Source organism: Camelus ferus, chromosome 7 (genome assembly GCF_009834535.1).
Source record: "Camelus ferus isolate YT-003-E chromosome 7, BCGSAC_Cfer_1.0, whole genome shotgun sequence".
Taxonomy (NCBI): domain Eukaryota; kingdom Metazoa; phylum Chordata; class Mammalia; order Artiodactyla; family Camelidae; genus Camelus; species Camelus ferus.
The window spans coordinates 49,343,894-49,357,432 of record NC_045702.1 but is presented as its reverse complement, the minus strand read 5'-3'; the positions used below and the strand labels follow the sequence as shown (position 1 = coordinate 49,357,432).

At 38.4% G+C, this 13,539-nt stretch overlaps 1 pseudogene; it reads right to left on the bottom strand.

Annotated features, from left to right (window-relative positions):
* Positions 1-11,535: 11,535 nt before the first annotated feature.
* LOC116664748 lies at positions 11,536-12,623 on the bottom strand (annotated as a pseudogene).
* Between the last annotated feature and the right edge of the window lie 916 nt (positions 12,624-13,539).

Genomic DNA, 13,539 nt, shown 5'->3' with positions numbered 1-13,539 from the left:
CATTGGAAGGAAACATTGTTTTCATTTCTAGATTTGAAAGTTAAGACAGAATTTTTTTTTTTTAAAACTCAATTGATGATTAAAGGAAGTTAAATACAAACTTGACTTCTTTGGGTTCTAGGCCTACGGATAGTTTATAAGTATTCAGTGACCTACATGGAGGCTTCTGTAGAGAGTCTGATAAGCCCTCATCAAATTCTGCTCAAGATGTTTCAAGAAATGATCATGTCAGTTTTGCTTAGTTTATTACCTACTTTATCTCTATTGGCCATCCCAATTAAACATAAAACATTTTGTGTATACAGATGGTCCCTGACTTACCATGGTTGGACTTTAATGATTTTTGGCTTTACTATAGTGCAAAAGTAACACATATTCAATAGGAACTGCACTTCGAATTTTGAATTTTGATCTTTTCTCTGACTAGTGATACATGGTATCATCCAGCTCTTGTGATGCTGGGCAGCAGCTGCAAGCCTCAGCTCCCAGTCAGCTCTGCAATAGGGAGTGTGAACAGCCCACACACTTACAACCATTCTGTGACCACACAACCATTCTGTTTTGCACTTTCAGTACAGTATTCAATAAATTACATGAGATACTCAACACTTTGTTATAAAGTAGGCTTTTTACTAGATGATTTTGCTCAACTGTATGCTAATATAAGAGTTCAGGTAGGCTAGGCTAAGCTATGAGGGTTAGGTTAGGTGTATTGTACTCATTTTGACTTTTGGGATTTTCAATTTATGATGAGTGTATCTGGACATAACCCCATCATAAGTTAAGAAAGATCTGTACTATTATCCTGTATTCAAAATCAAAGCAGAAAAAAATGACCAAAAATAATGTGAGCAATAATTCCTAAGGGGGCTGGTGCATGGGATTAAGAGTGTTAAAAAGAGAACAATAGATAAAAAATATTTAGGGAGTAAAGCAAATACCTAATTCCCCCAGATTTATTAAAACTCTTCCTTTCCCTCCCTTCTTCACGCCCCTTCTCCTAGTCTTACAGAATCATTACGCAATTTTAGGGAAAATGATAAAATAGAACAATGGTAGATGCTTGTCACAATTGCATGAAGAAAATCTAAGAAACACTCCCTTAGCTGACACAGAGAAGGGTCCTGTGTTCTCTTACTCCACTTCAAATTATGCATGGTTTAGAGCCATGGCTGATTTTAGAGTTAGAAGAATGTATACGCATCTACTTTATTTTTCCGTTTTTAGGTAAACTTTTTAAACTTTAAATTTTTAATTTTTTATATAAATTTAAAAGTTATATTCAAAATACAGTTATTACAAAATACTGGGTATATTCCCCATGTTGATATTTGTAGACTATCTTACAACCAAAAGTTTGTACCTCCCAATCCCTCACCCTTATAATGCCCCTCCAATTAGGTAAACTTTTTTTGAAGTTTAATACATATACTTAAAAATCACAAGTCATGTATGTGCAGCTTAGTTAACTTTCATAAAGTAAACATACTCATGAAACTAGTGCCCAAATTAAGAAATAGAATGCACCACTGATGTTAAAGATGATGTAAAAACAGGTTAATATTAAGTATATGGCTTGAGATTATTTCAACCTTGTACACATATCCAGTCACAGAACACTCTCCAAAGTAACAGTCTCCAAGGTATTATTCTTCTAAGATTAATTTAGCCTATTTTTGGCATTATATAAAAATAAAATATATTCTGTGTACACTTTTGTGTCTTTTGCTCAATATTTTTGAGATTCGCGTATATTATTCTCATTACTGGATAGTTTTTCACTGTGTGAATATATCTTCTACTATTGATGGGCATTTGGGTAGTTTCCAGTTTTTAGCTATTACAAATAGCAGTGCTATGGATAGTGTTGTACAGGACTCTGGTGAAAATATTTATGCATTCCTGTTTGGAATACACCTATAAGTAGAATAGGTTATGTATACATTCAGCTTTGGTAGTTTTTGATACACTGTTTTCCAAAATGGTTGTAACAATTTATACTGTCACTGGTGATGTACTAGAATTCCAGTTTCTTCACATCCTTGTTGGCATTTTCAAGCCATTCTGAAGGTGTGAATGTATCACATTGGGGGTTTCATTTGCATTTCTCTGACAACAAATGAAATTGGGCACCATTTCATATTTATTAATTAGGTACTGACTCCTTGGTAAAGTGCCTGCTCAAACGTTTTGCTAATTTTTATAGTTTTTAATTCATTTGTATATATATTTGGATATGAGTCTATGTCATATATATGTATTACAAATATCTTCTCCCTTATTCTGTGGCTTTCCTTTTCATTCTCTTAAAGATTGTCTTTTGATGAAAATAAGTTTTTATTTTTATTAAGAAAAGTTCTAAGTTCTAGATTACACAAAAAAAAGAGGAAAGTACATAGATTTCCCATATATATCCTGCCCCTACACATGAATAGCCTTCTTCATTATTAACATCTCCCACCAGGGTGGTACATTTGTCACAACTGATGAACCAATACTGATACATCATAATTACCAAAATCCATAGTTCTATCTTAGGGTTCACTCATGATGTTGTTGGGTTTGGATAAATGTATAATGACATATCTCCATCACTATAATACAGAGTATTTTCACTGCCCTAGAAATTCTCTGTGTTCTGCCTATTCATCCCCTACCTCTCCACCAACTCCCACTCCCAGCAGTCACTGATCTTTTTGTTGTCTCCATAGTTTTGTCTTTCTAGAATGTCATATAGCTGGAAATCATACAGTATGTAGCTTTTTCAGATTGGCTTCTTTCACTTAATAATATATACTTAAGTTTCCTCTATGTCTTTTCATGGCTTGATAGCTCATTTCTTTTTAGTGCTGAATAATATTCCTTTGTCTGGATGTTTATTTATCCATTCACCACCGAAGGACATCTTGGCTGCTTCCAAATTTTGGCAATTACGAATATAGCTGCTACAAACATCCATGTGCAGATTTCTGTGTAGACTTAAGTTTTCAACTCCTTTGGATAAATATCAAGGAGCATGATTATTGAATTATATGCTAAAAGTATATTTTGCTTTATAAGAAACTGCTCAACTGTCTTCCAAAGTGGTTGTGTCATTCTGCATTACCATCAACAAATCAATGGGAGTTCCTGTTGTTCCATAACGTCATCAGCATTTGGTGTTGTCAGTGTTCTGGATCTTGGTCAGAAGTTTTTGGCTTTAAGGTAGTTAAAATTATCATTTCTTTCCTTCTTAGTACTCTTTATATCATGTTTCAGAAATCTTAACCTATTCCAAAGTGATGAAGATGTTCTTTTATGTTTTAATCTGAAAGCTTTTCATCCTCTTACATTTAGAACTTCAATTAACCTAGAAGTGATTTTTGTATGGTATGAGTAACAGAGTTGGTGGTCAAGATTTATTTGATTTTCAACTGGATATCCAATTAACACAAGCATCATTTATTACTGAAACACCCATCCTCTCCTCATTAAACTTATTATATAAAAATATTTCCAAATGAAGTGAGTATCTTTTCTGTCCTTAGAAGCTCCAGGAAAAAATTCAAGAAATGTTTAAGACACTCAATTTTACAGTTTGTCTATACTTGGAGTAAAGAAATATGTGCTTCCTTTTAAACTAACATCCTGCTATTCTAATTAAAATCCTGAGTTCAAATGAAATAAGGGCTCCTTAGAATGCTGTAGTTTAGGGACTGGCAAACTTTCTCTTTAATGGGAAAATAGTAAATAATTTAGGCTTTTTACAGGTCATACGTCTCTGTTGAACTATTCAACTTTGCCTTTAGGATATAAAAATAGTCAGACAATATGTAAGTGAATGGCTGTGTTCTCTAAAACTATATTTACAATATTTGGAAATAGTCAGACAATATGTAAGTGAATGGCTGTGTTCTCTAAAACTATATTTACAATATTTGGCAGTGGCTGGATTTGGCCCTTGGACTATAGTTTGCCAACCCCTGCTCTATTTAATAACCTGGGACTCCTAATATGGAGACTTGCCAAGATAAAGCACTAAAAAATATAAGTGAATATGAAATTGTTGAGCATGTATGCTTGTATGTGTACATGTGCGTGTCAGGGAGGTGAGGGGTGGACAGGGAGTGCGAAAATGCTCCTGAAGCAGCTGAATCTGTGCCTAGTGTCTTTGAAATTATACTCAGGTGCAATAGAGTAACAGGAAGAGGCTCTGCACTGGAGGCATACATACCACATTGTTAATGTTACCATTACAGAAACTGAAGGCTTATTTCCAGTTGCTGAAAACAAACACCAAGTCTGATGATCTGCTCTTTAAAATATTAGTATTATTAGGCTCTGGATGAACTACATTTAACTAGAATAAGGAAGGAAGAGGCAAAGTTCCTGGACAGAGTAGACTTCTACTTTGTGAATTATTTCTCATTATCAAAAATCATTTATTTGATGAAGAAAGCAGCTGTTTCAAGAAACTTATCCTTTCTATCCTATTTCCACCTACACATCCTTCTTTTTGCCATAGATAATTGTGGCAGAAACTGCTCATTGTTCTCCAGTATCTACTTAGCCTTCTTCCTTTTAGTAATAGAACCATCCACACATATATTACGAACTATAGAAATGATCCCTGAAAGTACAGCCTTGCACTCGCATGTATTTTAGCTGGACACATTTCTGCTCCATTATATTTATGCCAGGGGGATAAATGAGAATTAGTACGTGCAAGTGCAAGGTAGTTTCTTGAAAACAAAATCCTTTGCCTCCTACTTGATCTTTTGTTCTCTTCCCACAGCCTGGAATGTGGGTGCTTTGGTGGTGAGCTGGCATTGACCATATAGACAAAGATACCACCTTATGGCAGGGGTTGGAAAATGTTTTCTGTAGAAGACCACAGAGTACATATTGTAGGTTTTGTAGGCTGATTCCTGTCACAACTACTCAACTCTACCACCATAGTGTGAAAATAGTCATGGATAATATATAAACGAATAGGTGTATCTGAGTTCCAGTAGAATTTTATTTACAAAAGTAGGTGCCAGGCAGAATCTTATTCTCAGGCTGTAGTTCTGCTGACACCTGACCTAGGGGATGGCAAAGCAACAGGAAACTAGGCCTTGAAATGATCTAATGAAGTTGGGCTGAACCCCTCAAATATGGATCCGCACGTGAGAATGAATATACTTCCAGTGTATCTCAGATCTCTTCACTATTGTGATATGTTTTCTGCTGGTACCTAAAAAACTAGACCATGATTTGAAAGATTAAGCAGACAGACATACTACTTTATAGCTTCTTGTAAGGTATCATACATAAAAACTGCTTAAAATCAGTTATTCATTTTTTGCCTCAGGTTTTTCCTCTTCATATAAAATAATTCCATTTTAGTTAGCCATTGGAATAAATCTATTTTCCAGATTTTTGATTATATTAATTCTTACATTAGTTGTTGTTTGAACCCTCTCCAAATTCTTCACTTCTTTTTGAAAAACGTGGAAAGTTAGAGAGGTGTGAAGGCAAAAATATCCCTCAGGATGTTATAAAATACTACCCACAAATAATTTCCCTTTTTTCCTCATTTCCTATACTATATTTTTGCACATTATTTTTAACAGTGACTTTCCTTTGTAATAAATGTTATGGGTTTGACACTCATTCTCAAGTCCATAAGTTCTTTGTATATTTGGAGATTAAACACTATATGTGTGATTTTTCAATTTAATAGTTTTTCGAAGTTTTGCTATTTATGCTATTCATTTATGAAGGGGGAAAATATTAAGTTGAAACATACATAACTGCCAAAAATAAAACAAATTTTCAGCTAAAAACATGGGTGATTTAAGTTGGATCAAACTAATACACTCAAAAACACTCTTACTTAATAAGAAAATATAATTATATATTAAAATTAATATTATACATGAAAGTAGTAATTGAATCAATACATACAAATTATAATCTGATATTCTATTGTACACTAAATATACCATGCAATAAATGTATATACAGCATTTTAAATGAATTTTTATTAAATGCCTGTGATGTGTCTGACCCTTGTGGCATCCATCTAAGGGTTTGGGATACATCAGTGAACAACACAGAAGACACAAAAAATTCTTCACTGTGTGGAGGGTGGTCAGTGATATGGAAAAAACTGCTTAGTAGAAGTGGGACCATGAGTGCTGAAAGTTTTAAATAGGGTTATCATGGCAAAGTCTGATTGGAAGGTGACATCTGAATAAATACCTGAAGGTAGTAGGGAGGTAGTTAAGTTCATATCAAGTGAGAATGTTCCAGGCAGAGAGAAGTGACATTTCAGAGGAAATAAGGTAGGATGCCTAAGACATTGGCAGAACATTATAGAGGCCACTAGACAGAGAGAATTGAGGTCAGTGAGGTACCATGAGGCAGGGTTGTATTATGCAGGGCCTTTTCAACTATTTAAGGACTTCAGCTTTTGCTTTGAGTAAGACGGGGATCCACAGGAACCTTCTGAATATTTACTTACTCTTTAAAAGAATCCCTTTGGATAATGTGTTGAGGATGAATTCTACCGGGAACAAAAAGGAGACAGGGAGACCTGTCCAGCCTCTTAAAGTAGCCCAGGTTAGAGGTGGATGCTGTGATGTGCAGTGGATCTATTCAGGATATATTTTGAAGAAAATTCAACAAGGTTTGCTGATGGATTGTGTATGGAGTATGGAGTATGGAAAAGAGTCAAGCATGATTTCAAAATTTTGGCCTGAGCAACTGGAAAGAAAGTGTTGTGGTAACCAAAATGAGAGACTCTAGGAAGAGCAGATCTGGGGGAGGAGGGTAAAGATCAGCTCTGAACATCTTAAATATAATACGTTTATTACACACTCAAGTGGAGGCACTGAGTAAGTTTCTATTTCTCTCACGGCAGAAGTCATCACTGTGTCTGAAAACATAAGATTTTACTTGATACACTGTTGCCCCACCTCAATATATAGGAGGACTTCTCTTTCGTTATTTTCCTCTTCCTGCACTCTGCTTTAGGTATGCTGGTCTCTTTGCTGCTCCTCAAACATGCAGGCATGTTAGGTACCTCAGTGCCTTTACATTTCTGTTGCCTTTGACTGCAGTACTTTTCTCTCAGATATCCACATAGCTCACCCCATCTCTTCCTTCAGGCCCCAGGAAAATGCCAGTTTATCAGGGAAGCACTCCCTGACCACCCTATATAAACTAGTACTGCCCCTTCTCTGTCCTGCACTATCTAACCTTCTCATCCTGCTTTATCTTTTCTTCATAGCACACAAAGTATCTGACATAGTATATATTTGCTTTTTTGCTTGTCTACTTTCACTTTTCCTCATAGGAACAGGAACACTAAGTGGTAACCATGGAAACACACTGCTTGGGTTCCTCTTTCAATCATAAAGATTGCAATTACAGAATGGGAGAAAATATTTGCAAATTATGTGACTGACAAGGGCTTAATTTCCAGAATATATAAGCAGCTCATAGAACTTAATAACAAGAAAGCAAACAATCCAATCCAAAAATGGGCAGAAGACTAAGCAAGCAATTCTCCAATGAAGACATACAAATGGACAATAGGCACATGAAAAAATGCTTAATATCACTAATTATCAGAGAAATGAAAATCAAAACTACAATGAGGTATCACCTCACACCAGTTAGAATGGCAATCATTCAAAAGTACACAAACAATAAATGCTGGAGAGACTGTGGAGAAAAGGGAACCCTCCTACACTGCTGGTGGGAATGTACTTTGGTGCAGTCATTGTGGAAAACAGTAAGGAGATTCCTCAAAAAATCAAACATAGACTCACCATATGATCCAGCAATCCCACTCTGGGGCATATATCCAGAGGGAACTCTAATTTGAAAAGATACATGCACCCCAATGTTCATAGCAACACTATATACAGTAGCCAAGACATGGAAGCAACCTAAATGTCCATCGACAGAAGAAAGCTGTGGTATATTTATACAATGGAATACTACTCAGCCATAAAAAATAATAAAATAGTGCCATTTGCAGCAACATGGATGGACCTAGAGATCATCATTCTAAGTGAAGTAAGCCAGAAAGAAAAAGAAAAATACCATATAATATCACTCATATGTGGAATCTAAAAAAAGGAAAAGAAAAAGGAAAAAGAGGACACTAATGAACTCATTTACAAAATAGAAAAAGACTCGCAGGCATAGTAAACAATCTTATGGTTAAAAGGGGAAAGGGGGTGGGAAGGGATAAATTTGAGAGTTTGAGATTCACCAATTTTAGCCACTATATATAAAAATACATTAAAAAACCAAATTTCTTCTATATAGCACAGGGAACTATATTCAATATCTCATAATAACCTTTAATGAAAAAGAATATGTAAATGAATATATGTATGTGTATGTATGACTGGGACATTGTGCTGTGCACCAGAAATTGACATATTGTAACTGCTTGTACTTCAATAAAAAAAATGCATAAAGATTGCAATTAGCCAACATGCTCCAACTGCAGTGCCTTAAGGATACACTCCAGCAGTCAAGCTGAGACCATACTCTTTCTGGCCAGTTTCAGCACATAAGGAATACTGGGGCCTGGCCATTTCTGCTTTCTCCTAATGTGAGACTTCTCAGTAGAAAATGTTTGCTCCAGAACTCCCTATAGTGTTTGCTGGGATTTTTTTTCAGCTTTACATCATAGTTTAAGGTTCTTCTTGTACAGTCTTAAATTTTTCTTCTCTTTTCTTTCATAGATACCAGATCAGTATTATGGTCTCAAGCTTTTCTCAGCTAAATTCTGTTTTCCCCCCTTTTATCTTTCACAGGAGTAACCACCCTCTTCTCCCCAGACCCAGAAACAACAATGATAACCCATCAGCAAAGATGACAGCTGAGTGTGGGAGGAATTTAGAATGGAGAGTGGAAAAAAAGGCAAGGAGTACCAGTTGCAACCATAAAAACTGCAGTGATGGGGCTATAGTTGGTTCTATTAATCTCTCTATTCCAAATTTCTGCTCAAAAAGAGATCAACTGGCACCCTGGAGGAGCTGCCATTCAACACATGTATTGAGAGCTGAATCCATGTGGCACAGAGTGATCTATGGCATCTATGGAGGTACACTGCTCAGATCTCCCTTCTAGAAAGTACCTAATCAATACTTAGGCGTGCAGTTAACCCTTTGCATCTAACTCCCCACTGTATTGGCTGAGACACTATCACATCTGTATCGCAGTCTCTGCTCTCTCTGCCCAGTTCTGCCTCCTCGCTTCTTTCATTTTACAGGTGTCATATCTGTATCATAGCCTGAAAGCTTTCTTGTCCAATTCTGTTTCCTCCCTCTATCAATTATAGGCATTACACCACACTCCCCCTACCCTCACACACACACACATACATTAATCTCTTTCATTCCTAACTGGTCTCAGCATTTGTTCCTGGAGGATCCAAACTGACTTACTCCATGAGGGCAGGATTTTATCTTTTTGATTCTCAGCTGAATCTCAACTGCCTTGAATAGAATCTTTCAAGTTGTAGGCATTAAATTAGCAGATTTTGAAAGTTGTAATCTGAATTACACAAGATAATTATCTCTCTTCTCATTAGACTGTGTGCTCCTTCAGGACCAGTATAATGATAAAAAAAATAATATTGAATATTTACTATTTATTAAGTGCTGTGCATGTTTTATTTCACTTAATACCACAACCTTTTCCAGAAAATTCTCTTATTTTCCAAATGCATCTCAAAATGACTGAGATTAAATGTGTGAATGTTCACATAAAGATTCAAACATAGGTCAGAGCCCAAGGGTCTGATTATCAAGTTACAATACTTTCCACTAACTCATGCTGTAATCTTTCTGATCAGCACCTAGCACACAGTCCACCCTAATATTCCCTCAATAACTTTTAAAGTCTTTCTATGAAATTTATACCTTCAACTTAATTTGCATTTTGTTTGGAAGGTTATCATCCTTCTTCTGCAATGAAGAATAGTGTATTGGACTCACTAGATATTTTCATTAAATAACTAAGTAAGGATACCAAGGGTATCATTTAGATTTATTTCTGTCCTATATTATCTTCTAAATTTAAGTGATTTACTTAAGCTTAAAAATGCCAGCTGTCTCAGAACTAACAACTTTGAAGTGAACGGCTCCCTAACCATCTTCCTGCTTCTTAACTCACCAACCTTCCTTGGGCAGGGTTTTCTGGTTATCCTGCCACTGTCTTTAGCCTCTTTGTGGCTTCTTATAGCTATCATTTGAGGATTATGGAATCTCCATATTGGTTAGTATCATGAATGGAGAAAACCATCATCTTGGTGGGAGCCATTACTGTCATTATCTCTGTGGGTCCTGAAAGATGATGACCTTCCAGAGCACTCTCACAAGTGTTGCTCTATGCCAAGAGAAAATTCTAATTTTCAAGACAGATGTCCTCTCATCTCATCCAAGTGGCATTAATGTCTTATCAGTCATCTTATTTGGTGAAGTGGTTTGTCACACACTTCTGCTATTCTCTTCTTAGACCTCTTTCAATACATTTCCTCAGGATATCACATAGTTCTCAGATCCAAATCTGAGCCTATCTTGTTTCTGTCTTTTAGAGCACACTGGCTCACCCACACTCATTAATTTAAACGATCTTTAAAAGTAAGTTGCCACACCCACCAGTGGCCAGATCAATAGAATTATTCTCAAGTCCCCTTACATCATCTCCCACAAGTGTATCCAGTCTCAGTTTATTTCTCTAACCCTCCAGGATTCAAAATGTAGTCTTTGTTATTCCTACCTGGATTTATGATTATGTTCTGCAGATATGATGTTATTCTTCTCCATGGCCCGTTGACTTTGAAGTGGCTCTTGGGACCATTATCTCCTGATAGGTTATCTTCATTCAGAATCCACTAGGAAGTAAATGATAAATTTCTTTCAGTACATTACAAAGTAGAATTATAATATGGTAGACACACTGAAGATAGCAGAGATTATTAGATACTATGGCTACATTTTTAAGATGCTTAGAGAAAAAACAGTCATGCTTTTTAAAGTTTCTGACTTTATTATTCCGAATTTATTATTAAATTAGATTTATTCTGAATCTATCTGTACTTTACAGGTAATACAAGACTTGCAAGATTTGTTTTGTTCTAACCTTAACTCAGTCTGGTGACTATGACCTTGTTTGTATATCAGGTTTGAATCTGGCCTGCTATGGAAACCAGAAACTGTAGGGAAAGCGTGAGCTGGTTCAGTGCTGTCCGTGGGATTAACAAAGTAAGCAACACTGAAAGCAGTAACATAATGTTACGCATTGTCAATTTGCTTTCTCTCACCTGAAAATATACCAAACACACACAATATTATAATAGAATGGGCCTCTGGGGCCTTAGACTTTCCCAGAATTCCATATTGCGCCTTTTCTCTTAGTCATTTTGCTCTCTTCTTGCCATATTTTTATTCATTAACTCTCAGATCTCATAATCATCTCCCTATCACTAGGCCCTGGGCTCTGTCATAATTGGTACTATAATGTTAAAAAACGGTCACCTGGAGCTTACAGTCCGGCGGCGCTTGCGCGGACCTGCCGCAGGGTCAGCACGGCCGCGCATGCCCTCTTCCGTGCGCTCCACTCAGCCGGAGATGACTGAGCAGCGCGTGTTCCTCCACAGAAGAGCTCCTGCTCCACCAAGGCTGCGCTGCTCGGGCTGGGCAGGTAGGCCAGGTCGAGGTGTATGCGGGAGCGGGGCGGGACCGCAGACCCACCTGGCTGGCCACAGGCAGACCTGGGTGGGCCTCGAATGGCCGTCTTGGGGCTTGAGGAGTTTCTGAACAGGGGCGCCCGAACTCCCCAGTCACCGCGCTCACTCCGGGCGCTCAGAGGCTGACTGGGCCGGCCTCACGGGCAGCCCTAGGTTTCGGCAGCCGTCTTCGCAGTGGCTGGAGGTGCCGCAGTGCGGGGGTTGAGGCGGGCCTGGGACTTCTGGGTACCGCCGCCGCCTTGTGTAAGCCAGGCCTGCGGGTTGGGTGGTGAGATTGGCAACATTTCGGGGTCAACTGCACTCGTGCTGGGTGGGGAGGGCAGCGGGAGAGTCGGGTGGGACTTGAGGAGGTCGTCAGCGGGTCGCGGCGAGGGGTCCCGGAGCCCTCCGTGTACTCCGCCGAGTCCACAGTGCCGAGGGCGGCAGGCAGCAGGGATCTGAGTCAGACAAGGTGGTCTGGCTGACGGATGTGGGCGTCGTCTCCTGGGTCCCCGGAGCACAGGCCCGCTGCTGGGACCTGGCGCAGCCATCTTTGGAGCTGCCGAGAGACGCAGGTGTTGGCGCTGTGGGCGCGGCCACGGGGTGCTCTGGGCACGCTGTGTGCGCCGTGCGCAGTGCGCATTGGCCGCGCGGCGGGAGGCTTAGCGGGGCCTCACAGGTGGTGGTGGCACGTGGTAGCAGCGACTGCTGCAAAGAGGCGGACCAGGACTCGTCCACCTCCTGGGAGTGTAGGGAGCCCACTTCCGTGGGCAGAAAGGGCGTGTTCACTGTAGGATACAATACAGTTGAGGTCTTACTCAGTATTAGGCACTGTGCCTGTAGTATTACTTCTTGTCCGTCTCCTCACCTCGTAGGCATCCGTTCCAGACCAGGTATTTCTCATTAGTACGTCTCTGACCAGACCAAGATATTTCCTTGTATTTAAATAATCAGTTTTACTTTTCATCATGAATATCCAGAGGAAGCAATTCTTTTTTTTTCCAGTAGGAAATGGGCTATGGTTAACACCTGAGTAAAGCAGCGGATACTTATATTACCTCAGGAAAATATTGGCCTGGAATGTTCGATTTCAAGGTTCTCTAAGGAGAGCAGGTTGATTTTGATGCATGTTGGAATCATTGTGGGGTGAAGTTTTACATTTACATCCTAAAATGTGTCATCTTTAGAATTCTAATTTATTTAAAGTTGTGAAGAATTGAAGTTCATGGTGTGCTATTACAGTCCTGACAAAATCAACTGAGATTTTTTGGTAGTAACAGTAATTACAAAGACAACACTGGCCTTTAGAAAGAGTGTAAGGCCTCTCTCCAGTCCTTCTCTTACTTCATTCCACAGGAGAAGTAATTTCTGGTGCAGATTTTAAGACATTTTATTGGCTCACAGTCCTAGTGGGTAGAACTTGCACAGGTGGAATTTCTGCCCACCTGGGTATTTTCTTCTCTTCTTACTGCTCTTCATTACATTATATTAAAGTTATGAGAGTGCTGGAGCCCTCGCATGTCAGCTGCCCTCTGATCTCAGTCTCCTTTCTGACTTTCCAGGTCTTCCTTCCTCTCTGGTGGATGAAAGTATACTGGGGATGTATACTTTAGACATACCTTAATAAACAAGGATTGGAAAAATATAAAGGTTGTTTTGTTGTTGCTATTGTTGTGTACATATAGTTGAAATATAGTCAGTTTACAAATAATTTCCAGTGCACAGCATAATGCTTTAGTCATGCATGAACATACATATATTCATTTTCAAAGTCTTTTTCACCATAAGTTACTATAAGATTGAATATAGTTCCCTGTGCT